At 40.6% G+C, this 26,540-nt stretch overlaps 1 pseudogene; it reads right to left on the bottom strand.

Annotated features, from left to right (window-relative positions):
- Positions 1–9,233: 9,233 nt before the first annotated feature.
- On the bottom strand, positions 9,234–9,909 carry LOC129136960 (T cell receptor alpha variable 21-like; annotated as a pseudogene).
- Positions 9,910–26,540: the final 16,631 nt, after the last annotated feature.

The raw sequence follows: 26,540 nt of genomic DNA, 5'->3' as shown, positions 1-26,540 counted from the left end.
CAGAAATAAAGCCACATACCTACAACTAACTGATCTTTGACAAAGTAGACAAAGACATACACTGGGGAAAGGACACCCTATTCAATAAATAGTGCTGGGAAAATAAGCCATACACAGAAGAATGAAACTGGATCCATTTCTCTTACTATAAAGTCAAGATGGATTAAAGACTTAAATATAAAACCTGAAACTATAAAAATTCTGTAAGAAAACCTGGGAAAAACTCTTCTGGATCTTAGCTTAGGCAAAGAATTTATGACTGAGATCTTAAAACAAATGCAACGAAACAAAAAATAGACTAACGGGACTTAATTAAACTAAATAGCTTCTGTACCACAAAATATATAATCAAGAGAGTAAAGAGACAACCTACAGAATGAGAGAAAATATTTGCAAACCATGCATCCAACAAAGGACTAATATCCAGAATCTACAAGGAACTCACACAACTCAACAAGCAAGAAACAAGCCCATTGAAAAGTGTGCAAAGGACATGAACAGACATTTCTCAAAGAAGACGTACAAATGGTCAGCAAACATGAGAAAATGCTCAACATGGCTAATCATCAGATAAATGCAAATTAAAAGCACAATGAGATACCGTCTCACATCAGTTAGAATGGCTATTAATAAGAAGTCAGAAAACAACAGATGTTTGGTAACACTTATACACTGTTGGTGGGAATGTAAATCAGTACAACCTGTGTGGAAAACAGTATAGGGATTTCTCAAAGAACTAAAAATAGAACTACTCTTCAACCCAGCATCTCACTACTGGGTATCTACGCCCCCCAAAAGAAATTATTATATCAAAAATATAACTTCACTGTTATGTTTATCACAGCACTATTCACAATAGAAAAGATATGGAATCAACCTAAGTGTTCATCAATGGATGGATGACTAAATAAAGAAAATGTCACACACACACACCATGGAATACTACTCAGCCATAAAAAGAATAAACTCATGTCTTTTATAGCAACACGGATGGAACTGGAGGCCATTATCTTAAGTGAAGTAACTCAGAAACAGAAATTCAAATACTACATTTCTTACTTATAAATGGGAGCTAAATAATGCATAGACATGGACAAAGATAACAGACATTGAGACTTGAAAAGGTGGGAGTGTGGGAGGAGAATGAGGAATGAAAAGTACCTAATGAGTACAATGTACACTATTCAGGTGATGGTTACACTGAAAACCCATACTTCACCACTACACAATATATCCATGTATCAAAAGTGGCACTTGTACTCCCTTGATCTATAAAAATAAGTTATAAAAGAAGAAAGTGGGTCGAGCAATAACTGACTCAAGTGGGACTCGGTTCTGGTAGGATCTCCCAAGAAACACACAGGTTGCCGCTCAGAATTGTCTATTTAAGGGACGCAAAGCTAGTGCGTTTATTCCCTGGCTCTTTTTCCCCATTGGTTGGTGTTTGCCAACAGGGGTGGTAGTTTCCCTATAATTTCAGGCTGTGCTTGCCCTTAAACTAAGGGATCTCCTGAGACATTAGAGAAGACTTTGGGATAGAAAGCAACAAAACAAAACAAAACAAAACAAAACATAACAAAACACAGAGTGTGCTTAATGCTGGATGTTACCAGCATGACGTGAGTGTGATTGTCTACTACAACTCTAGCTAAAATCAGACAGACACTCGGATGGGGCAACAAGGCACATATATCAGTTACAGTCCTTGCTTTGCACTACTCAGATGCATGCTTGCCCTATATTATTTCCACTGTGTCACTGTGTCTTCCAGGTTGCCTCTGACTGCAATTTCTTCAACGCCCTTAATACAGGAAGGTTGCATGACATGAGCTTCTGTTCTTGAAAACTTCATTGCTGAAGAGTCTCAGTTCTTGGTCACGTTGCCCTTTTCAGGCCTTGCTGCTACAAGAACTGCTGCTTGCTGTTTGTATTGGGCACGGAAACATCAGGAGACACCAATGTGAAATACTTACATTATAGCCACATTCCTCCTCACCCTCCTTGTGTCACAACAACCTGGTGCTTCATGACAGTCAGGGTCAATTACCCCTTCTGGTCTAATAGCTCCTCTCTTTGCCTGCTGGGCTATTGGCACAGAGAGTTCAGAGTGACCTAAAAGTGGCAGCCATAGCTGCAGGTTACTGAATCCCCGAAGGGAGCATCCTTCTTTGGGAACTAGGACCTCTAATCTAGCAGAACCTAGGGTTGTGGGAAAGGGAAACACGAATTCTGAAAATGAGTTATAGGGAGTGATATGAGAAGACTCTATTCTATGTCTATTTCTTGGTTTCTAAACTTTTGCCACGACGCCATGTATCAGCCAGTGGTTTAACGAATATTATCATTTTCTGAAGCATAGCATTCCAACCACTGAGGTGTCGCCTACGAGCTGGCCCTTCAGCGGAGCATTTTAAAGCCTTTTCATCATTCTTCTAGGTTCTACTGCAGTGGACCTAGGTCATCTCTTAAGTCTGGTGGGCCCAGCAAGTCCCCTTCGTGGTTATGCCACCGTTGTCACACCTGTTGTGTTCTAAAATGGGTACCTTATTCGGAGGAGATGCAGTTTTGGACCAGATGGACAGATAAAAGGACAAGCAACAATTAACAAATGGAAAAGGTTTAAAATTCCTGGAGGTAAGAATGCCCAGGCAAATTATAAAAATTTTCTGGACAGAGAAAATGCTTAGGAAATCTGACCTGTGATAAGTACCTTAGTGAAGGCACCTTGTAAAACTGGAATGCACTGCACACGTCATTATCTTTATGTTACTTTAAGGATTGAAGCTTGCAGACAGCCATCTCTCTGAGTTTCTTATAGGAGTAGAAATAGGAGAAGCTTTTATTTCCAAGAGAAGTCAATGATTTTCTATACCTATTACCCCACCACTTCCCTCTCACCCTGTGACCTTTGCACAGATGCTGAGGTCTGAGGTTTCTGTAAACCTCTCCCTGCTGCTCATCTCATTGTGTGCTTCATGAAAGCACAGAAATACATCGCAGTGTCCCCCAGCTGTGAGTCTGAGATCTTGAGACTGAAGGATTTGGCTGCTTTCTGGAAGTTCACGGAGAAACGATTCTCCGTTGCATTCTGTTGCTTATAAGCTTCTTGGCGAATAACGAGAATCATCTGCCTGCTGGGAGGCTGCTTGTACCAGAACAAATAATAATTACTCTCACTGGTGTCATATGTGCAGCTCAGGGTCACGGTCTCTGCCTCCTGCACAGACATCTCTGGTTGAGACTGAGTGACTGTCTGGGCCATGCCGGATTCTGTGGGAAATAGGAGAGAAAGGACTTCACTGGGATATCACGTGTGAGTGAGAAACAGACTCACAAGCTGATTCCCATTCCCCATTCCCACACACCTTTCTTTGTGATTCTAGCCTCAGGCAGCATATTTCTGCCTCCAGGTAGCTGGGCTCTAAGAGGCAATGCAGTTGCTGTTCTGTTAATCCCTCCTGCTTCACAGCCCCATTAGATGCCTTTATAAAGAAAGACCCACATCTTCCTTACCAAGACAGGTGGAGACCACGACTGCCCACAGCAAGCTAACACGTGTCATGCTGACAGCGCTCCCCTGCAGAGTGAAAAGTCTCCTGCTCTGATCTGGGTTCTCCTCTGTGCTTGGTGAGAATTCTCCTTCAGGGCAGGAAATGCTATGATAGGTGGGTGGGTGACTAGGTTTCAAGGAGGGAAATATTTCTGAATACTTTTTGGTCTCTCAGAAAATAGGCCTCTGGTTATAATTTCAAATGAAAATAAAAAATATTTCTGGAGTGCTTTTAGTTAGCCTAGAAGAAAAATAAAGAGAAAATGGAGCTGGCAAGTTTGTTTTTAATACGACCTAATCTTGGAGAGGAGAGCGTGATCCAGAATGGTGAGCAGAAGCCTCTGACTCCATTCATAACAAATGGCAAACTGTGATTTTATTTTTCTTCTTATTAAAAAAAATTACAAAGCAAATATTATGAAATAAGGACACTTAATTTTGAGTGATAAGAATATGCCTATTTATATTCAATTTTTTTACATTTTTATAATGTCTCAAAAGAAAGAATGAGAAAAAAGATATATGCTTGTGGCTGAAAAGAGCATCGACTAAATTCAGAGATAAGTAAAAGCAGAATATGTAGTGTGTAATTGTGTTCACATTTTACATGGATTAAAAAAATAATCTTGTTGGCCAGGCATGGTGGCTCACACCTGTAATCCCAGCACTTTGGGAGGCCGAGGTGGGCAGATCACTTGAGGTCAGGAGTTCGAGACCATCCTGGGCAACATGGTAAAACTCCATCTCTATTAAAAATACAAAAATTAGCTGGGCATGGTAGTACATGCCTGTAATCCCAGCTACTTAGGAGGCTGAGGCCAGAGAATCGCTTGAACCCGAGAGGCAAAGGTTGCAGTGAGCTGAGATTGTGCCACCACACTCCAGCCTGGGCGACAAGAGTGAAACTCCATCTCAAAAAACAAACACAAACAAACAAATAAACAAAACCACCTTGTTTATGCTATATCAAGAAGCTCTGAAATAACTATTGCAGAAGTTCTCATCAGCACTAAATTGCCTCAGCTTAATTTATATTTATATCAAGAATTGTTCTTATCATTTTCATTCCATTTTGAAAAAATATTGTGAAAAAAACTCTTTTTAAATACCTTACTCTGATTCTTTAGAATTTTGCATTTCCAGAGGGAGCATCAGGGATCCTTATGTAATTCCTGAGTTGGGGTCCCCAAACTGGGCATATGAATGGGGGCCCTGTTATGTATTGGGTGCTGTGTGAGGAGCATGAGTTCTCTGTCACAGAGGTAGGTGGCTGAGTGTCCCCACTCAGAGAGATGCTTAAGGAGTTTGTAAGCACTGGGGCCCGTCCTGAATGAGGCTGCTAAAATCCCTTGTGTCGCAAAGCTCAGCTTGGTAGCAATAAGAGAAGGGGCACCAACATTTCTTCTAGATTCTTCAGTCTTCACCCTTGTCTCATGATTTGAATTCCAGTATCTTGGTTTTGGATCCCTAAAAGTCAGCTTCGACACAATAATTTGTGGGTAAATAGTTTATTGTAGGTGATTCTAGGAAACTGTAGATCAAAAATAAAATTCTAAGGCCCCCCAGCCCCCCGCAACCATCTGAGTGGACTTCCTTCTTGGCCAGGGCTCTCTTAAAATTCAACTTGAGAGATTGGTTCAGGCCAGAATGGGAAGTGGGGGTCAGACATGCTTCATCATACCTCTGTGGCATTAACATCAACACAGACCTTAAGTCTGATAAGAAGCATTTACAATCCATTCTCTCTGAAACCTGCTACTTGGAAGCTTCATCTGCCTGATCAAACTCTGGTCTTTATAACCTCTTATCACAATACAGACATTTCCTATTAATTCCAGGTCTTTAGATAAACTCAACCAATTGTCAACCAGAAAAATAATAAATCTACTTATAAACTGGAAGCTCCTCACTCCCACTGACCCCCTTGCCCCTTGCTTTGAGTTGTCCCACCTTCCTGGATCAAACCAATGTATTTTTTAAATGTATTTGATTGAAGTCCCATGCCTCCCTAAAATGTATAAGCCAAGCTGTACTGCGACCACCTTGGGCACATGTTCTCGGAACCTCCTGAGGGCTGTGTCATGGGCCATGGTCACTCATATTTGGCTCAGAATCAACCTCTTTAACTATTTTACAGAGTTTAACTCTTTTTTGTTGGCAAAACATGGGTAAGAGGTAAATCAGGGAAGGAAGGAAGCCAATACAGAATGTGCCATCAAGGCAGTTACCATGATGGGCAATTGCAGCTTTCTGCAGCTGGATAATGTTAGGGGTAGAAGGTTCTGAGTTACTGGTGGTGAATCCATATGGGTCTGCAGCAACCTCAATTCTTGTCTCTTTAGCAGAAAGAATTTGACTGAGGGAAATAAGGCAGAATGAAAGACCAAGGCGAGTTTCAGAACAGGAGTGGAATTTTATTAAAGAGCTTTAGAGCAGGAGAGAAAGGAAAGTACACTTGGAAGAGACCCAAGCGGACAACTGGAAGGACAAGTGCAGCCTTTAACCTTAATCCTAAGATTTTATACGCTGACCTACCTCCAGCATCTTGTGCCCCTTTCCCATGATTCTTCTCTTAGAATGGGCTGCCTGCATGTGCAGTGCCCTCCTTCCTGCTTGGGACATGGGCATGAGCAGTGTGTTTAGGAAGTTGTACTCATGCCCATCTGAGGCTTTCTTCCTTTTTCTGGTGGAGTGCCCACAGAAGGTCATACTCTGCTGTTTTGTCTCTTAATGTGCATGCTGGGTTCACTCACCCAATTCCTGAGATTTTATTGGAAGCTGATTACCAATCTTAAGTGTCTTTATCTGTTGGGGAAGTTGCCAGTGATAATTTGCTGCCAATTATCATTTTTAGAGAGGTAATGTGATAACTGCCGAACAATCACCTGATGACTCCTGGTGGGTGGAGGGGAGAGCTCTCTTGTGCCCCATTCATGCCTGTCTAACTACCTGTCACAATAACTCTAAGAGACAGCATAGCATACTCTTTGGAGCTATGCCAAATGAGTCATGAAGAAACTGGAGTAATCATGCCTAAACTCCCTGTCTATCACTGATTAAGAACTGCTTTTGGGGCATTAACTCTTTTGCATTTCTGGCTTGTCCTCCACAGCCTCCACATTCATGGCCAGAAAGTCAAAGTCATCTTCAGGGTTGCTGGGATTTTCAGCGAGTGGTGTCCAGCATGTTGGCGTGACTGCCTAGGAGATATGGGTAGGGAACCAACAGTATCTATACAGTTCACTCCTTGCCTTGCTCAGATCCACTTGTGCTGTGTGTTAAATCCATGTAGATCACCAGTTTTTGTTTTCTTTGTTGTTTTGACAACAAGAGGGTTACTGGGACAAGTTACGTTTGCTATAGTTAGTTGCATGACTGCAACTCATATTTATTATCTCCTCCATCTACCTTCTATACTACTTATTCTTGATTCTCCCCACCTTCGGCTAGCATTTTTTTCTACTGCTCTAGATTTCTTTTCCAGGGAGGTAACCTAGACCTTCATGACCAAGGGGTATAAGCCCCTGGTTAGTCTGCTCTTGTCAGGCTGTAGTTGCTACAGTTGCCTATTTACAATAATCACTGACATGAAAGTGCTAAAAGTCATCCCAGTGAATTCCCTGAGTTGTAGACATATATCCCCAGTTCCGCCATGGGGTTTAGCTTCATGATAATCAGGATCAACTTGTCCATGACAGTAGTAACTCCTTTCTTGGCCTCCAGGACTGGCATGAAGATCCCCAAATTATGAGGTAGTATATGTTATCTTGGGTTTGGTAAAAACCTATTTCCCTCGTAGAAGCAGCATCCTCCCTTTTCCCCCTCAAAGGGAACCAGAATCCCTAGTCCAGCAGAACCTATAGTTATAAGAACAGGAAGCACAAAAGTGGGTTACTGAAAGTGGTGGTTGATGGGGTGATAGTCCTACTTCCATCCCTTGCTACCCAGGTCCATGTATTTTATGTAACAGGGACACAACACTATCTCAAAGAATAGCTTTTCAGCCCCTCAGGGTGCTGTCCCTAAGCTGGTGCTTTAGCTGGGCCCTTAAGTGGTCATTCCAAAGTTCTATCAGGCTAGTGGTTCATGGCTAATGCTGTATGATGAAGCTATATGCTATATGACATGACTACTGTCACACGCCCTTGATATAAAGTGGGTCTGTTGATGCAAGGGATGTGAAATCCTTTGATGATCAGAATGATCAATGAGACACTCTGAGCCATCAGTTCATGCAACTATGTGTGGCACTTTGGAGGAGACCACAGATTCACACCCAGAATATGTATTAAGAAGAAAAAAAATTCCTGATACCTCCAGGGTGGAAGTGGTCCAATGTAATCAACTTGCCAACTAGTGTGTGGCTGGTTCCTTTGAAGGATGATTCCACATCGAAGGCTCAGTGTTGTATTTACTGCTGACAGGGTGGACATTTGGTAGTGAGACAGCCAGGTGGGAGGGGGTCCCTAGAGAAATTCCAAGCAGCCTGTGCACTGGGGTGGAGCCGCAGAAGTTGGCGTCCTTTGCAGTGGGGAGGAGCCAGGCTCCTCCTCTTCCTGTGTGGAAACTGGGATTCGAACTGCGGGGTGGGAAGTGCTCTAGCAGGGACTCTGGCCTTGTAAGAGTCCCTGTTTCCCCCTTTTCTTCCTCTTCACCCAATAACACCGTGTCTTACTCACCATTCAAATTGTTTGCGAGCCTGAATTTTCGTGCCCATGGGAAAAGAACCCTGTCTTTGAACTAAGGAAAAGTCCTGTGACAGCAGCAGAAGTAGCTAAATCTGTCTTGGTGGGAGAAAACCCATGCTTCTGGGCTTATAAAGAAACTCAATCTGTCACCTCAGCTAATCTATTCGTGGGTCTATTGTTCAAGAAATTGACAAGCACAGACATTCTCTGGCTGGCTGACATGCTTTGGACCGACCGTCTTGTCCACATGGTTGTTTAATGCTTCCTCTGTAATGGGCGTTTTCTTGTGAGTATTGATATAAGACACAATGATCAAAACAGTTTTTGCCAAAATTCACTGTTCCTTCAGTTCAGAGTCATTGCTAAATGTGACTCACCCTCCTCCCACCCTACCTGCTCAGAGCTCTGACCCTAGAAAAGAGCAGGATGCTGGACTCACTGTTTATGACCTCTCCTCACATCATTGACTTCCTTTCTAGCTAGCTGGTTGGCATTTTATCCCTTTTAAGGAGAAGACAGCTTTTCTACCATGTTGTGTTCTCTTTTCCTTTAAATGCTTTGTACAATTTTCCCTCAGATTTTGGTACTTGATCTTCTAAGCCAATCTTTTTGGCATGTCAAAATATTTTTTCTTTCACTACTGAATTTGATGGTCATGGCTTTCAAGATTTTGTATTTTCTATATCTTTGTAAAAGTCTACAAAGAAGCTCAAAGACAAGAATTTTACCCTGTTCTTTCTTTGTTCTTTAGTGCTCTCTCCTTTTTGATATTTAGCCTCTAGTTTTTGGGCTAGTTTTCACAAAGGAAGGGCCTCACACTGAGAAACAAAGTACTTTAGGTGGTATTTGAAAACACTATCCTTCCTCACATGGTCTTCAAATGAAATGTTTGATATTATGTTATAAAACAGTCCCTCATATTTCCCTTTGTATGCAGCAGAGTTATAACTCTGTCAGTGCCCCAGGGCCCTTATAAAAGGAGATGTGCCCAGGCCCCTCAGCAAGCTTTAGGTACCGGGTGCAGGTGACTGTGGGCACTGTGTGCTTGCTGCACAGAAGAATGTGGTTGAGTCATGGAGCTGGGAATCCTGTATGTGCAGGGAAATGTGCTGGTCTCCTTTTTTAAGCCTGGCTGTGAATCTTCCACTGATCTTCTCTCTCACAGTTGATAGCATTTGTATCAGGGAAATGAGGCCTTCCTCAGGATCCTGCCTGAACCACTGAAGAAATCTGAAGGGCTGTCTCTGTAACTGCAGTTCAGTGTGACGCTGTCACCTTCCTTGACTTTCAGGGAAGGAGCATTCTGTTCCACTGGCAGTTGTCCATTTGACCCTGCTTAGGAGGAATGAAACATTTTCATATATATAATGTGTTTGTTCATCAGTTTCATTATTTGTTTTACATTCCTGAGACTAGACCCAAGATTGTCCCCGGGATCTTTCTAAATTTCAATGCCCTGGCTGCCCCTACTTGATTCCTCCCCTCCTCATGACTCCCCTGACTCACAGGTCAGCTGCACACAGAGGAGCAGCAGCAGAGTGCTCAGTGGAGTTTCCATTCTTTCCTTTTCCTGGAGCCTCTGTGGATTCAGTTTGGAGACCTAGATTTGGCCGTGTTCACTGGGCCTAGTTCGCTGTTCTAGAGTCTTCTGGTTCTGTTGGTTGGGTAGCCTTTGGGGAATCTTCATTTTGTTTTTACGGACAATCAAAACCTCACTGTTACATCACACACATCATTGAATGCCCTCCTCCTGCTGTTCCCTTCCCCTTGTTCTAGTTTCTGGCAGTGCCTCTGTCAAAGGAAGCACTGCCCCCAGGTGGTCTGAACTCAAAAAAATTGTTTTTTCATTTCCCCCTTAATATAAAGTAACTCATTATGTTGAAATGAAAGGTAGACAGAACATACAGAGAGGTGAGGAGCAAACAAAAAAGAAAGAAAGCAAACAGTGTTAAAAGGAAAGTTTCTCCAGTTATGACTGTCTGAAAATCCTTTACACCTGAAACTTCCTCACTCCCCTCACCTTTAAAGAAATATGCAGGTTCTTTGCCTCTATGGCACTGTAGTACATTTTGAGGGGGGTAGGAATAGGTTGAGAGAAGATCTGATTATTTCCCTTAATTGATTATTTTTCTACCAGAGCTGTATTGTATGTCTCAATCTCAGCAGCTTTAAATAAGTTAAAAGAGTTAGACCTTTTCCAAATTCTCGTTAAAAAGACAAAGGAGGAAAATGTAGTATCCTTTCTTTTAGGATGTTTTCAGGTGTGAGAAAGCAGTCTAGTAACTGGCTAACTCTGAGCATGCTAGTGCTTTTGCAAATATCCAAGTGCTTTATATTTAGCTCTGGGCACCTCTGCACACTGGTAATTTCTCATGTTTTACATATTAGTTTTCTGAAACTCTGTTTTATGGTTTCCTGTACTTGCAGCAATGACTAGGGACTCAAGATGAGGAGAGAATAGGGAAGAAAGCTCTCATCTGTTCTTTGCATCCAGTTCTCATCCTGTGGAGCATAGGTGCCTACCTATTACCCTCCCACATTTTCTCAGCTATATTTCTTGGGTAAAGCCCTGGCCCTAGCAAATCTATCCTCATTCTTTTCTTCCTTCATTTCTTTCTGTGGTCATGACATAAGTGTCTGAGCCTCTACACTGAGTCTATGAAGAATAAGAGGATCTTTGATGTTAATTGTGGATATTACTCTTCCATTCTTTTTTGTGTATGAAATTATGTAAAACAAGGAGACTTTTTTTTTTCTTTTTTTGTAGCTTAGACGAGAGTTAGCTTTCTCCTGGACATGCAGGATTTGGGTAAGACTGGACTCTACCTTCTCCTGTTTTCACATTTCTGCTTGAGAAAAAAACAATAGACACATGAGGTGGTCACTGGAGAATCTGGCTATTTGTAAACTGGTACACTTCCCTAGAAACCTTATGATCTTTCTTTTTCCCAATCAGAGCATCCCCACATCACATTAAGTCTGAAACCACAGAAATGCTAGCAAAACTTTAGTTCTCTTTGTAAAATTTTTTTTCTATTGATGAGGATACTTACCAGGAATGTCCTCAAAGAAGGGATTTTTTTTCCTAGAAAGAATAGAGGAGCTGTTTTAGTTGCTTGGAGGAAGTAGCATTTACATGAGAGTTCTCCTTGGAATTTTTCTTCTCTCTTGTCTCAGGTATGTGATTTCAACATTCTAGGTAGGTACCAGCAGGTATATATCTAGCTATAGATGATTAACAATTTTACTGAGCAATGATGGACAGGGGTTGTGGCAGGTAAACAATAAATGTTGAGTGTCACTACCTCAACAAATTCACTTAACCCTGTGGAGACATTTAATAAAATGTACAAAATAGAATATGCTAATTATCCAGTTGGAGAGAGAAGAAAAACACACCTAAAAAGTCAACTAGCTCTAGGGGCCAGTGCATGATTGACATCAGCAGTTACTACTCTAGAAGCGAGGTATAGGAGCTAAGCAATTGTAGGTAAGAGTTAGTAGCTTAATAACTGATACAAGAGCCAAGAAGAAAAATCATGTGATTATCTTTATTGATGCAGAAAAGGAATTTGACAAAATACAACACAGATTCATGTTAAAACATTGAAAAATAAAAACTAATAACTAATTCTTTAACATATCACATAAAACTTGCACACGCCATAATCCCAAACCAGCACCAACTTATGGGAAAGTGCTAGAGGCTTTCCTATTAAAGTAGGTGAAGGAAAAAGATGTTCATTACCACTACTGCTATCTAAGATTGTGTTGAAGCTACTTGCTAATGCAGTCAGCCCAGAGAAACAATAAGAAGCATAAGAATTGGAAAGGAAGAGATAAAACATCATCTACATGTAAGTAGATAAAACGACTGTACATCAGAAAACCTAAAAGAGAACAAAGACCACTAGCAAAAGATTGGCTACAATATAAACATTTAAAAAATTCCTGTCATTCTCATGCCAAAACAAAAAAAAACCAGAAGAAAATGTAGAAGAAAAGAGCACATTTTCTATTGCACAGAAGTGAAAAGAAAGAGAAAGAAAATTCTTAAGTGAAAATTAAGGGTAGGCAGACAGGTTAGTTAAATGGAATAGCAAATCTGTAATATGGCCTAATTGTATATGGAAATTCATGTATGATAATAACAGTGACTCAAATCAGTGGTGGGAAATGACTTTCCAGTAAGTCACTGTTCTAACAGGAACAACTTGTATGCCTCCTAGATATGAGTCTGCTGGTGACAAATGTGATTGTGATTCTGTCCCATTTAGGCCTATAGTCATTAAACTGGGGTCATGTACCTTGAGGCAAATGAGGACTTTCTTAAAACCAGCCTGCTCTAGAACATGCTTCAGGGTCCAAATGTTAAGCTGCTGCTTCTTTCCCATTTCTCTTTCCAACATCACCCTTACCTCCTACCCCTTAAAGAAAAAGTATACATCTCAACCATCCGGAATGGTGCATTGGTCCAGGGTGCTAAAAAAAAAATTCCCAAGCTGCCAAATAAAGAGACAATTTATTAGCTTCTGGAATCTGAGGGAGAGCCCTTAAAAGCTAAGCAAGAAATATTGCAAAACAGGAATATATTTCAACTGGCGACAGCCTCAATGCAAGGTTCCTTACCATATTCATCTACCTACTTTAGAATTAGAATTACGAAATGACTGGGTTGTCACTGGAACCCATCATGTAACATTCTTATTCGAATTAAAAAATGAAGTCAGGCTTTTTTTTCTGACAGAAAATACATCTTATGTGGCCAGTTTGTTGACAATGTGGAGTATGGGGGAAAGAGAAGAATTAAAGAAGATTCCAGTATTTTTGGCTATAGCGAGTGGGTGAATTACATCACTGTTTTCTTGAGATGGGGAAGAGTGAGGGATGAGTGTAAGGGAGGGAATAAGGCATGTTGTGGATATCTTAGATTTTAGATGCCAGACAGACATCTGGCATAGATGTTATATAGATTATAGTGTATATGAGCCTGGCTTTCAACAGTGAGGGGTTGGATGGAGGTATAAACCTGGGAGTCATCAATGTATGGGTGGTAATTAAAGCCATATTCCTGGATGAAATCACTTAGAGAGTGCATGTAGACGGCATATATGTTTGAGGACTGAGTCCTGAGAAAACACAGTATCTAGAGGTCAGCAAGAGGAAGGTGAGCTAGAAAAGGAGGCTGAGGAGGAGTGGCTTGTGAGGTTGAAAGCAAACCAGGAAAGTGTGGAATCCCCAAATTCAAGCAAAGATAATGTTTCAAGGAGAGAATAACCAAACTGTCAAATTATTCTGAGAAATTCAGTAAGATAAAACATGGTAATGGATCATTGGATTTGAGGCTATGAAACCCATTGTGACCTTAACAAAGTGATTCTGATACAAGGATAGGGATAAAAATCTGCCTGGACTGGGTTTTGAGTAAGAAAGGGGTTAGGGAGTAGAGATAATGAATTTAGAAAGCTTTTAAAAGGTGTTATGCTATTAAGACAGACAAGGAACCAACAGGCTATAAAGCTGTTTTGCCCATTGAACCACTAATTCCAGTTTGAGGATGCTGTCTTAATGAAACGATAAAAAGTTAAATTAAAATGTATATTTAGGGGTGGATCCAAGATGGCCAAATAGGAGGAGCTCCAGTCTACAGATCCCAGCATGAGCGACGCAGAAGATGGGTGATTTCTGCATTTCCAACTGAGGTACTGGGTTCATCTCACTGGGGCTTGTTGGAAAGTGGGTGCAGGACAGTAGGTGCAGCGCACTGAGCATGAGCTGAAGCAGGGCGAGGCATCGCCTCATCCGGGAAGCGCAAGAGGTCAGCAAATTCCCTTTCCTAGCCAAGCAAAGCTGTGTCAGATGGCACCTGGAAAATCGGGACACTTCCACCCTAATACTGCACTTTTCCAATGGTCTTAGCAAAGGGCATACCAGGAGATTATATCCTGTGCCTGGCTTGGAGGGTCCCACACCCACGGAGCCTCGCTCATTGCCAGCACAGCAGTCTGAGATGGAACTGCAAGGCGGCAGCAAGGCTGGGGGAAGGGCACCCACCATTGCTGAGGCTTGAGTAGGTAAACAAAGTAGCCGGGAAGCTCGAACTGGGTGGAGCCCACCGAAGGTCAAGGAGGCCTGCCTGCCTCTGTAGACTCCACCTCGGGAGGCAGGGCCTAGCTGAACAAAAGGCAGCAGAAACCTCTGCAGACTTCAATGTCCCTGTCTGACAGCTTTGAAGAGAATAGTGGTTCTCCCAGCATAGAGTTTGAGATCTGAGAATGGACAGACAGCCTCCTCAAGTGGGTCCCTGACCCCAAGTAGCCTAACTGGGAGGCAAACCCCAGTAGGGACAGACTGACACCTCACACGGCCAGGTATCCCTCTGAGATGAAACTTCCAGAGGAATGATCAGGCAGCAACATTTGCTGTTCAGCAATATTCACTGTTCTGCAGCCTCTGCTGCTGATACCCAGGAAAACAGGGTCTGGAGTGGACGAGACACGTAACTTTCAGATTCACCAAAGTTGAAATGAAGGAAAAAATGTTAACGGCAGCCAGAGAAAAAGGTCGGGTTACCCTCAAAGGGAAGCCCATCAGACTAACAGTGGATCTCTCGGCAGAAACTCTACAAGCCAGAAGAGAGTGGGGGCCAATATTCAACATTCTTAAAGAAAAGAATTTTCAACCCAGAATTTCATATTCAGCCAAACTAAGTTTCATAAGTGAAGGAGAAATAAAATCCTTTACAGACAAGCAAATGCTGAGAGATTTTGTCACCACCAGGCCTGCCCTAAAAGAGCTCCTGAAGGAAGCACTAAACATGGAAAGGAACAACCAGCACCAGCCGTGGCAAAAACATGCCAGATTGTAAAGACCATCGATGCTAGGAAGAAACTGCATCAACTAACGAGCAAAATAACCAGCTAACATCATAATGACAGGATCAAATTCACACATAACAATATTAACCTTAAATGTAAATGGGCTAAATGCTCCAATTAAAAGACATAGACTGCCAAATTGGACAAAGAGACAAGACCCATCAGTGTGCTGTATTCAGGAAACCCATGTCACATGCAGAGACACACATAGGCTCAAAATAAAGGGATGGAGTAAGATCTACCAAGTAAATGGAAAACAAAAAAAGGCAGGGGTTGCAATCCTAGTCTCTGATAAAACAGACTTTAAACCAACAAAGATCAAAAGAGACAAAGATGGCCATTACATAATGGTAAAGGGATCAATTCTCCTATCCTAAATATATATGCACCCAATACAGGAGCACCCAGATTCATAAAGCAAGTCCTTAGAGACCTACAAAGAGACTTAGACTCCCACACAATAATAATGGGAGACTTTAACACCCCACTGTCAACATTAGACAGATCAATGAGACAGAAAGTTAACAATGATTTCCAGGAACTGAATTCAGCTCTGCACCAAGCAGACCTAATAGATATCTACAGAACTCTCCACCCCAAATCAACAGAATATACATTCTTCTCAGCACCACATTGCACTTATTCCAAAATTGACCACATAGTTGGAAGTAAAGCACTCCTCAGCAAATGTAAAAGAACAGAAATTATAACAAACTTTCTCTTAGGCCACAGAGCAATCAAACTAGAACTCAGGATTAAGAAACTCATTCAAAACTGCTCAGCTACATGGAAACTGAACAACCTGCTCCTGAATGACTCCTGGGTACATAATGAAATGAAGGCAGAAATGAAGATGTTCTTTGAAACCAACGAGAACAAAGACACAACATACCAGAATCTCTGGGACACATTTAAAGCAGTGTGTAGAGGGAAATTTATAGCACTAAATGCCCACAAGAGAAAGCAGGAAAGATTTAAAATTGACACCCTGACATCACAATTAAAAGAACTAGAGAAGCAAGGGCAAACACATTCAAAAGCTAGCAGAAGGCAAGAAATAACTAAGATCAGAGCAGAACTGAAAGAGATAGAGACACAAAAAACCCTTCAAAAAATGAACGAATCCAGGAGCTGGTTTTTTGAAAAGATCAACAAAATGGATAGACCGCTAGCAAGACTAATAGGAAAAGAGAGAAGAATCAAATAGACGCAATAAAAAATGATAAAGGGGATCTCACCACCGATCCCACAGAAATACAAACTACCATCAGAGAATATTATAAACACCTCTACACAAATAAACTAGAAAATCTAGAAGAAATGGATAAATTCCTCGACACATACACCCTCCCAAGACTAAACCAGGAAGAAGTTGAATCCCTGAATAGACCAATAACAGGCTCTGAAATTGAGGCAACAATTAATAGCTTAGCAACCAAAAAAAGTCCAGGACCAGACGATTCACAGCCAAATTCTACCAGAGGTACAAGTAGGAACTGGTACCATTCCTTCTGAAACTATTCCAATAAATAGAAAAAGAGGGAATCCTCACTAACTCATTTTATGAGGCCAGCATCATCCTGATACCAAAGCCTGGCAGAGACACAACAAAAAAAAGAGAATCTTAGTCCAATATCCCTGATGAACATCAATGCAAAAATCCTCAATAAAATACTGGCAAACTGAATCCAGCAGCACGTCCAAAAGCTTATCCACCATGATCAAGTGGGCTTCATCCCTGGGATGCAAGGCTGGTTCAATATACGCAAATCATTAAACATAATCCAACATATAAACAGAACCAAAGACAAAAACCAATGACTACCTCAATAGATGCAGAAAAGGCCTTTGACAAAATTCAACAACCTTCATGCTAAAACCTCTCAATAAATTAGGTATCGATGGGACATATCTCAAAATAATAAGAGCTATCTATGACAAACCCACAGCCAATATCATACTGAATGGGCAAAAACTGGAAGCATTCCCTTTGAAAACTGGCACAAGACAGGGATGCCCTCTCTCACCACTCCTATTCAACATAGTGTTGGAAGTTCTGGCCAGGACAATCAGGCAGGAGAAAGAAATAAAGGGTATTCAATTAGAACAAGAGGAAGTCAAATTGTCCCTGTTTGCAGACGACATGATTGTATATCTAGAAAACCCCATCGTCTCAGCCCAAAATCTCCTTAAGCTGATAAGCAACTTCAGCAAAGTCTCAGGATACAAAATCAATGTGCAAAAATCACAAGCATTCCTATACACCAATAACAGACAAACAGAGAACCAAATCATGAGTGAACTCCCATTCACAATTGCTTCAAAGAGAATAAAATACCTAGGAATCCAACTTATAAGGGATGTGAAGGACCTCTGCAAGGAGAACTACAAACCACTGCTCAACGAAATAAAAGAGGATACAAACAAATGGAAGAACGTTCCACGCTCATGGATAGGAATAATCAATATCATGAAAATGGCCATACTGCCCAAGGTAATTTATAGATTTAATGCCATCTCCATCAAGCTACCAATGACTTTCTTCACAGAATTGGAAAAAACTACTTTAAAGTTCATATGGAACCAAAAAAGAGCCCACATTGCCAAGTCAATCCTAAACCAAAAGAACAAAGCTGGAGGCATCACTCTACCTGTATTCAAACTATACTACAAGGCTACAGTAACCAAAACAGCATGGTACTGGTACCAAAACAGAGATATAGACCAATTGAACAGAACAGAGCCCTCAGAAATAATACCACACATCTACAACCATCTGATCTTTGATAAACCTGACAAAAACAAGCAATGGGGAAATGATTCCCTATTTAATAAATGGTGCTGGGAAAACTGGCTAGCCATATGTAGAAAGCTGAAACTGGATCCCTTCCTTTCACCTTATACACAAATTAATTCAAGATGGATTAAAGACTTAAATGTTAGACCTAAAACCATAAAAACCATAGAAGAAAACCTAGGCAATACCATTCAGGACATAGGCATGGGCAATGACTTCATGTCTAAAACACCAAAAGCAATGGCAACAAAATCCAAAATTGACAAATGGGATCTAATTAAACTCAAGAGCTTCTGCACAGCAAAAGAAACTACCATCAGAGTGAACAGGCAACCTACGGAATGGGAGAAAATTTTTGCAACCTACTCATCTGACAAAGGTCTAATATCCAGAATCTACAAAGAACTCAAGCAAATTTACAAGAAAAAAACAAAGAACCCCATCAAAAAGTGGGCGAAGGATATGAACAGACGCTTCTCAAAAGAAGACATTTATGCAGCCAACAGACACATGAAAAAATGCTCATCACTGGCCATCAGAGAAATGCAAATTAAAACCACAATGAGATACCATCTCACACCAGTTAGAATGGCGATCATTAAAAAGTCAGGAAACAACAGATGCCAGAGAGGATGTGGAGAAATAAGAATGATTTTACACTGTTGGTGGGACTGTAAACTAGTTCAACCATTGTGGAAGACAGTGTGGCAATTCCTCAGGGATCTAGAACTAGCAACAGCATTTGACCCAGCCATCCCATTACTGGGTATGTACCCAAAGGATTATAAATCATGCTGCTATAAAGACACATGCACACGTATGTTTATTGTGGCACTATTCACAATAGCAAAGACTTGGAACCAACCCAAATGTCCATCAATGATAGACTGGATTAAGAAAATGTGGCACATATACACCATGGAATACTATGCAGCCATAAAAAATGATGAGTTCATGTCCTTTGTAGGGACATGGACGAAGCTGGAAACCATCATTCTCAGCAAACTATCACAAGGACAAAAAACCAAACACCGCATATTCTCACTCATAGGTGGGAATTGAACAATGAGAACACTTGGACACAGGAAGGGGAAGATCACACACCGCAGCCTGTTGTGGGGTGGGGGGAGGGGGAGGGATAGCATTAGGAGATATACCTAATGTTAAATGACGAGTTAATGGGTGCAGCACACCAACATGGCACATGTACACATATGTAACAAACCTGCACGTGTGCACATGTACCCTAGAACTTAAAGTATAATAAAAAAAATAAATAAAATAAAATGTATATTTAAAGATGTTTACCACAATGCTATTTAAAATAATAAAAATTGGAAATAAATAATAAAAATATCCCCTATCAGGAAAATTATAAAGTATGGTATATCTACAGTGTGAAATAGTGGCCAATTCAAACTATAAATCCAAGGCATTTTTAATTCTAAAAATGAGAATACAATTTCATAAAATTATTCTTACAATATGATTTCCTCATGTGCAAAAATGTAAACAAGGAAAATAAGTAAAAATAGAAAAAAAGTGGAAATTAAAAAGTAAAAATAGAAAAAGTAAGAGTTCTTATGTTTATAATGTAGAGTTATGAATTTTTAGTAGTTTTCAAAATTTTTCCCATTTGAAATTCATAAAACACACATAGGGTTATTATGGCTCTTATTTCCCATAATGAGAGTAGACCAATGATTATTTGTCTTTACATAACTCTAGTTATTTTGAGTAGAAAATGCTTCTGTGGACCATAAATTCAGCTCATAAAATAGCAGAGAACCAAAAGTATACCTCTCCCTTTTGGCTATGAGAATTATGAATCCATTGGCTGTAAATGACAGAACCTCAGTTCATGCTGGCTTGATCCCCAAAAAGAATATTTTGACTTTTGCAGCTCCAGGCAGAGCTGAATTTATAGGCTCTGATGATGCTCTCGGAAATCTGCTTTTCTTTATCTCAGCATTGTCTTTCTCCATGTCTTACTAAGATGTGAATGATGCCCTGTAAAGTCGTGCATTGAATAATATGTGGCAGCTGCTCTGGGCAGAAAAAAAAAAAAAAGAAGAAAAATGGCACGTGTCCACTGACATGAAACTGTCTGCAAAGCAGTTATACTCATTTAGTGCTTACATCTTTGTGCTTAGCCTCTTTTCCACAATGGTTTTTAGTTTTGAGAAGCTGTGAACCTGTGCTAATAACTGTTTCAAATTTCCATTATATGACAGATTAAAGCAAATCTTGGATGTACCCTTGAGGACAAATCTTTTCTGTCCATGGATCCATTCCTTCTTCTCCTTTCTTTCTCCTAAATTGTTCTTTGTCTCTTTCACCCATTCAAGACCCCAAATAAATACCCAACATTCTGCGCCAAGAAAATCCTTCCTTGGCAGAAACCATGGTGAGTGAGATTATTCCAAGTCCACTGGCTGCTTTTCTAGGATGATTCATCTTGGATAGATATTCAATGCAAATAAAAGCTGCAAACTTTGACTAGAAGTTTCCACGTCTGTCACTTCATCTTTCACTGAATAATATTACCAAAAGCTGTTTTGCAACAAAATAGATTTCTCTTCCTTGTTGTTCTCCATTTTAATTTTAAAGAGTACTTTTCTCTTTCTGAATAATGTGGAAACAACAAAAGACAGAATAACTGTTTTAATTTTACTGTAGTGTTGATGTCTATTTTTAACGTGCTTGTTGATTCTCAAAACCTGCATCAATTAATAGAAAAATAGAGCTACAAGATCTCTAAAACTGTAGCATATTGCTGCCTGAAGAACCATTCTGTTTTATGTACTCCAAACCATCCTTTCCTAAGAGTAAACCAAATTAGACACCAAACATGTTTGTGATGATAAAAGAAAGACACAGGGGGGTAAATTAGAAATTAGCCCTAATGTCTAAGAACTGTCTGCCTGGTTTATCCTTATGGCAACTCAGCACCCTGAAGAGCAGGGAAGACTATGGGAACATATCTAAACCAGGCCTGGGTAGGTCCCAGGTTAAGTAAAATCTCGCATCAATTCAGAAGTTATTTTCAATGAAAATCATGCAAAAGTTTTTGCAGACAGACAAGGAAGAGAACGAAGTGTAAAGCAAAGCAAGATGTAGCTCTGTTTTATTTGGTCTGTATTATTTGATTTAAAAGTTTGTCCTTTATGAGGTTCCTGAGTGCAGAGAAACTATTAGTGTTCCCATCCTCACCCCTAAGAAAATTCACGCTGGAAAGTGATCGGGGAATCGCGACACTTTCGGAATCGCGACACTTTCGGAAAAGTGTTTAGATTTTTCGTTTCCTGCAATAAGGGCTATTAGTTGATGATAGAACTACTCAGGGAAAAGGAAATTTATCTGTCCATTGAATCAATTATTATGGAAATATAGTTTTTCAGTACATTTAGAAATGTGCTTGTAAAGTAAATCTTTGATGTTATTTAACAGTTTAAATTTAGGTTAATATTAGCTCTTTCTGAAAAACGATTTCAAGATATTCCTTAATGTTGTTTATGGTAAGGATGGATAATCTCATACCATTTTCTCTTTGTCTGGAAAGAAACACAGTTCTGGGCTGTGTGCAGTCCTCTTACACTAACAATTGTCTCGAGCCAAGATTCCCTCTTATCTCACAGCATTTTCCAATAAAAATTGGTTCTTTCAGTCATATTTGGAAACTTCTAATTTCCTAAACCTTTCTCTCTGTTATTTCTTGATCATTGCCCTGGATAAGATTATCCTGCCTGGCATGTATTCTCTTACCATCTCTCTCATTTTAAATCCTACACATGCTTCAAATACAAATCCAAAATCCAATTTCCATTAAGCTGGAAGTAGCTTTTTTATTCATGATGCATTTTACAAGCTGTTTGGTTGTTCTGTTCTTCGATGCTATTTTCCCCCATACAAAACTTACATGTTTTAGTTTTGCACAAAATCATATCATTTTGTAATTCTGCACCATCACTGGAAATGGGCATTCTACTTTTCTTTGAATATTTCCTGTAGAAAGGAATATTTTATGCCTTAAAGCTGTCTGTTTCTTTTTGGGAAAACTCTGATTGCTAGTTCTTTTTTATAGTGAGCTGAAATTTGTTTTCAGTAAATTTTAACCATTGGCCATAAATTTGCCTTTACACATCGGTATAAATATAACCAGCCATTTATTTATTTGATCATTGTTTGGTTAGTTGTTATTGGATAAAAAAATTAGTATCTCTATAAAGCTTACATCTAGTGACAGATATTATCATGTGTATTAGATAATAAGCTCTTTGTGTACAGCATAATACCTAATACATATGTATATATATATATATTTATTTTTTTTGAGACAGGGTCTCACTCTGTTGCCCAGGCTGAGTGCATTGGCATGATCATGACTCACTGCAGCCTCGACCTCCTGGGCTCAAGTGATCCTCCCACCTCAGCCTCCTAAAGTGATGGGATTGCAGGTGTGAGCCACCACGACCAGGCCCTAATATATTTTTATGTTGTCAAAGTAGGTAAAGAGGAGGAAATAGAAAAGCCTCAGATAATAATTATGAAAAATATTATTTCATGCTGATTAGAAAAGGAAGCGAGTAAGTGGTTCCTCTTGTGGGGTTGTGTACAGACTGAAGTGGGGGCATCTCCATGGTTACAGGGCAGGAGTTGGTGGCTGAGTCTGTGATCTGCAGAGAGCTAAGCCGTGTTCTTAATGATTGGGGCTCTTACTCCTGCTTTCCTTTTACCTCTGAAATAATGAAAACTACAAGGACATGGTCTTTCACAGCACTGCGTCTGAAACATAAAAGCCAACAGTCTTGTGTAACTGCAGTTAAAAATAGAAGCCTCTCTTCCCTGGACACGTGTGGACTGGGACACTGCTCTACTTTCTGCTGCCTTTCTTCCCTGAGAGAAACAAGTACAGAGGGCCAGGCATCAGCTCTCCACTTTTTAAATGATTCATTTTCTTTTCCCAATTTTCCTGGAAACCCCAGAAGAATCAACTTGCACGTATTCTTTCTTCAGTCTTTTGGGAATGCCCATTGCATTTGGCTTTTCCCCTGTTCAGAAACATTTCTTTCTTTCTTTCTTTCTTTCTTTTTTTTGAGACGGAGTCTCGCTCTGTCACCCAGGCTGGAGTGCAGTGGCACGATCTCGGCTCACTGCAACCTCCGCCTCTCCAGGTTTAAGCAATTCTCTGTCTCAGCCTCTGGAGTAGCTGGGATTACAGGCACGTGCCACCTTGCCCGGCTAATTTTTTGTATTTTTAGTAGAGTTGGGGTTTCACCATCTTGGCCAGGCTGGTCTTGAACTCCTGACCTTGTGATCCACCTGCCTCGGCCTCCCAAAGTGCTGGGATTACAGGTGTAAGCCACCGCACCTGGCTAGAAACATTTCAATGTATGCCTTCAATGAAGCCACAGGACCACTAAGGAAGATCTTTGGCATTATTTATTATCGCTCCCATCCTGAGACATTTATATATTCACTAAAGGTGAAAAGCATAGAGTTATTTGCATTCAGAACGACCAGCCAATCACAGCCACCTCTCATTCCTTTTTCTACTCCTTCCTTCCCTGCAACCCAAACAACATACAGACATACATTCAAATGTACACACCTTTGCAGTCATACAGGGAAAAGCAAACTATCTGTAATCAACGCGGAGAAAGAAAAACACTAATTGCTAGTGGGATTACACATCAGAGTTGCTGAGAGGATGTCAAACACTTTTATTCTTAGTGAGTACTCTTGTGACAAGGGTCAGGGCCTTTGATCATGTCATCACCTGCGGAGCCCCTAACTCTGCACAACCAAGTCTTAACTGGATGAAGGGAAAGAAAGTTGAGAAAGGCACAGCCACAGCATGTGTAACTTAGGGATTATTTGACTGAGATGAAATTTGCCTGATTGCCTTCTTTCAAAATTTGTTGAAAATATTAAATTTGAATGACGTTTAAATGGTATGGTAGAAAATAGTATTCGAAGCTGGGCATGGTGGCTGACGCCTGAAATCCCAGCACTTTGGGAGGCCGAGGTGGGTGATCACTTGAGCACTTTGGGAGGCTGAGGTGGGTGATCACAGGAGTTCAAGACCAGCCTGGACAACAGGGTGAAACCCTGTCTCTACTAAAAATACAAAAATTAGCCAGGCCTGGTGGCGGATGCCTATAATCCCAGCTACTCAGGAGATTGAGGCAGGAGAATCGCTTGAACCCAAGAGGCAGAGGTTGCAGTGAGTCAAGATTGCATCACTGCAATCCAGCCTGGGCAACAGAGTGACTCTGCCTCAAAAAAAAGAAAATAGTATTTGAGAAAATATAAGTAAATGCAGTGTTTGATGAACTACTATTATTACTAATCTTTTATTTTTATTTGTATAAGTCACTATGAGTCTCAGAGGAAGAAGACCTTTTAAAGTTGCCTGGATGTTTGGATTGCTCAGAATCCAAATATTTGTCAGAGACTCAACAAACTTACCAGCACTGCCTTCTAGTTTGGTTTCACACATTTTACTGACCTCATTAGTCCAAAAGCCAATTAAAAAACAAAAGTCAATAATATACTAAGTGAGTGCCATTTTTCAGAGGTCTCCTTTGCCAAAGCCTGAGGAAGGGGTGGGGAGAAAGCATATTCAGTCTGCAGAACAGCACAGACTCTGGGATAGAGGATTTGGAGACCCCACTTCCATCAGCAGCAACCTATCCAATAGGAATTAATTACAGAAGCTTCCCCATGGTGCTGTCATACAGAAACATGTGGTAAGTCATGAACGGACCTAAGGTGCCTGACACACAGTGATCATTCAGGAAATGTCAGCTACTATTGCCTGAAAATGTGAACTCGGATGTCTTCTCCCCTCTCTTCAGTCTTTTGGTCATGAGATTATTGAAGCTACTGGACACTTTCCCCAGCAAAGTGTGAGGAAGCTCACTCTGAGTGCACGGACCTGCAGAGCCCGTGGGACACTGAAGGTATTTCCTCTGAGGTCACTGACCCCCAGACTGCATCCAGTGGTCTCACAGGCTCTTTGATGCTGTGGTGGTCAGCAACACTCAGTCCAGACACAAGTGGAGACCGAGAGAAAACGTGGGAAGCAGGTGAGCTAAGTGTCCCTGAGCAAACAGTGCATTTCCTCCGGATGATATAGAGGAGAAAATTTTGATCGAAGTGTCCAAAGAGGCTTGGGCATAATGAGTGTTTGGAACGGTTGGGGAAGGAAACTAAAGAAGAAAAGGCGTGGGAGTGGATGAGGGAAAAGAGAGAAGAGCAAAGGTGACAGGCAAAAATTCCTCCTATTTTAATTTTATTATTTTAAATATGTTCTGACAACTTGGAAAAAGTTCTGAAAAGTCTGACTAGGTAAATATAAGTAAGAACAAAAGTGGATAAAGGTGAGGTTTATGAAGTTTTTAAAAATTAATTCACAGAATTATGTGTAAATTTTCATTTGTTTGTTTTGCCAGGTGAAGGCTAAATGACCCCCAAAGTGAAACGTATTAAAAATGTATATAAATGACAAATAAGCACATGAAAAGATACCCTCCATGCAAATGTCACTAGGGAATTGCAAATTACAACAATGAGCGACCTCTCCACACCTAATAGAATGGCAAAAATCCAAAGCACGGACGATACCAAATGCCAGTGAGGGTGTGGAGAAACAGGAATTCTCATTCCTTGCTAGTGGGAATGCAAAATGGTACAGCCATTTTGGAAGAAAACTGGCAGTTTCTCACAAAGCTAAACATATTCTTAGCATATGATCCAGAAATTATGCTCTTTCTTATTTAAGCAAATGAGTTCAAAATGTGCATGAATTTATAGCAGCTTCCTTCATAATTGCCCAAACTTCGAAGTGGCCAAGATGTCCTTCAATAGGTAAATAAACTGTGGTACATCCAGACAACAGAATATTATTTAGCACTCAAAAGACATGAGGTATCAAGCCATGAAACACATGGAAAAATCTGAAATGCCTATTGCTAAGTGAAAGACGCCAATCTAAAAAGGCTATATACTGTTATGATTCTAAGTATATGACATTTTGGAATAGTCAACACCATGGAAACAGTAACAAGATCAGTGGTTGTCAGGAGCTGGGGGGAGGGAGGAGTGAACGGGCAGAGCACAGAGGATTTTGGGGCAGTGAAACAACCTGTATGAGACTGTAATGGCGGCTACACGTCATTATATATTTGTCCAGACCCATGTAATGTACAACACCACTAGAGAACCCTAATGTAATCGATGGACTGTGGGTAATAATAATACGTCAATGTAGCTTCATCAGTGGAACAAATGTTATCACTCTGGAGGAAGATGTCCATAGCATGGGAGCCTGTGGATATGTGAGGCCTGGAAGTGTACGGGAAACTCTCTACTTTCTGCTTAATTTTTCTGTGAACCTAAAATTGCTTTAAAAAATTAAGTCTATTTAAAAAAACAAAACAAAAGTCAACAGGTAACACCTATATTTCATGTTGCAGCCAGTCACAGTGGCTCATGCCTGTAATCCCAACACTCTGGGCAGCCAAGGCGGGTGGATCAGTTGGGGCTAGGAGTTTGAGACAAACCTGGCCATTGAGGCGAAACCCCGTCTCTACTAAAAATACAAAAATGAGCTGGATGTGGCG

This window comes from Pan troglodytes, chromosome 15 (genome assembly GCF_028858775.2).
Source record: "Pan troglodytes isolate AG18354 chromosome 15, NHGRI_mPanTro3-v2.0_pri, whole genome shotgun sequence".
NCBI lineage: Eukaryota > Metazoa > Chordata > Mammalia > Primates > Hominidae > Pan > Pan troglodytes.
The sequence above is the reverse complement of the archived record's forward strand: the minus strand, read 5'-3'. Positions and strand labels throughout refer to the sequence as shown.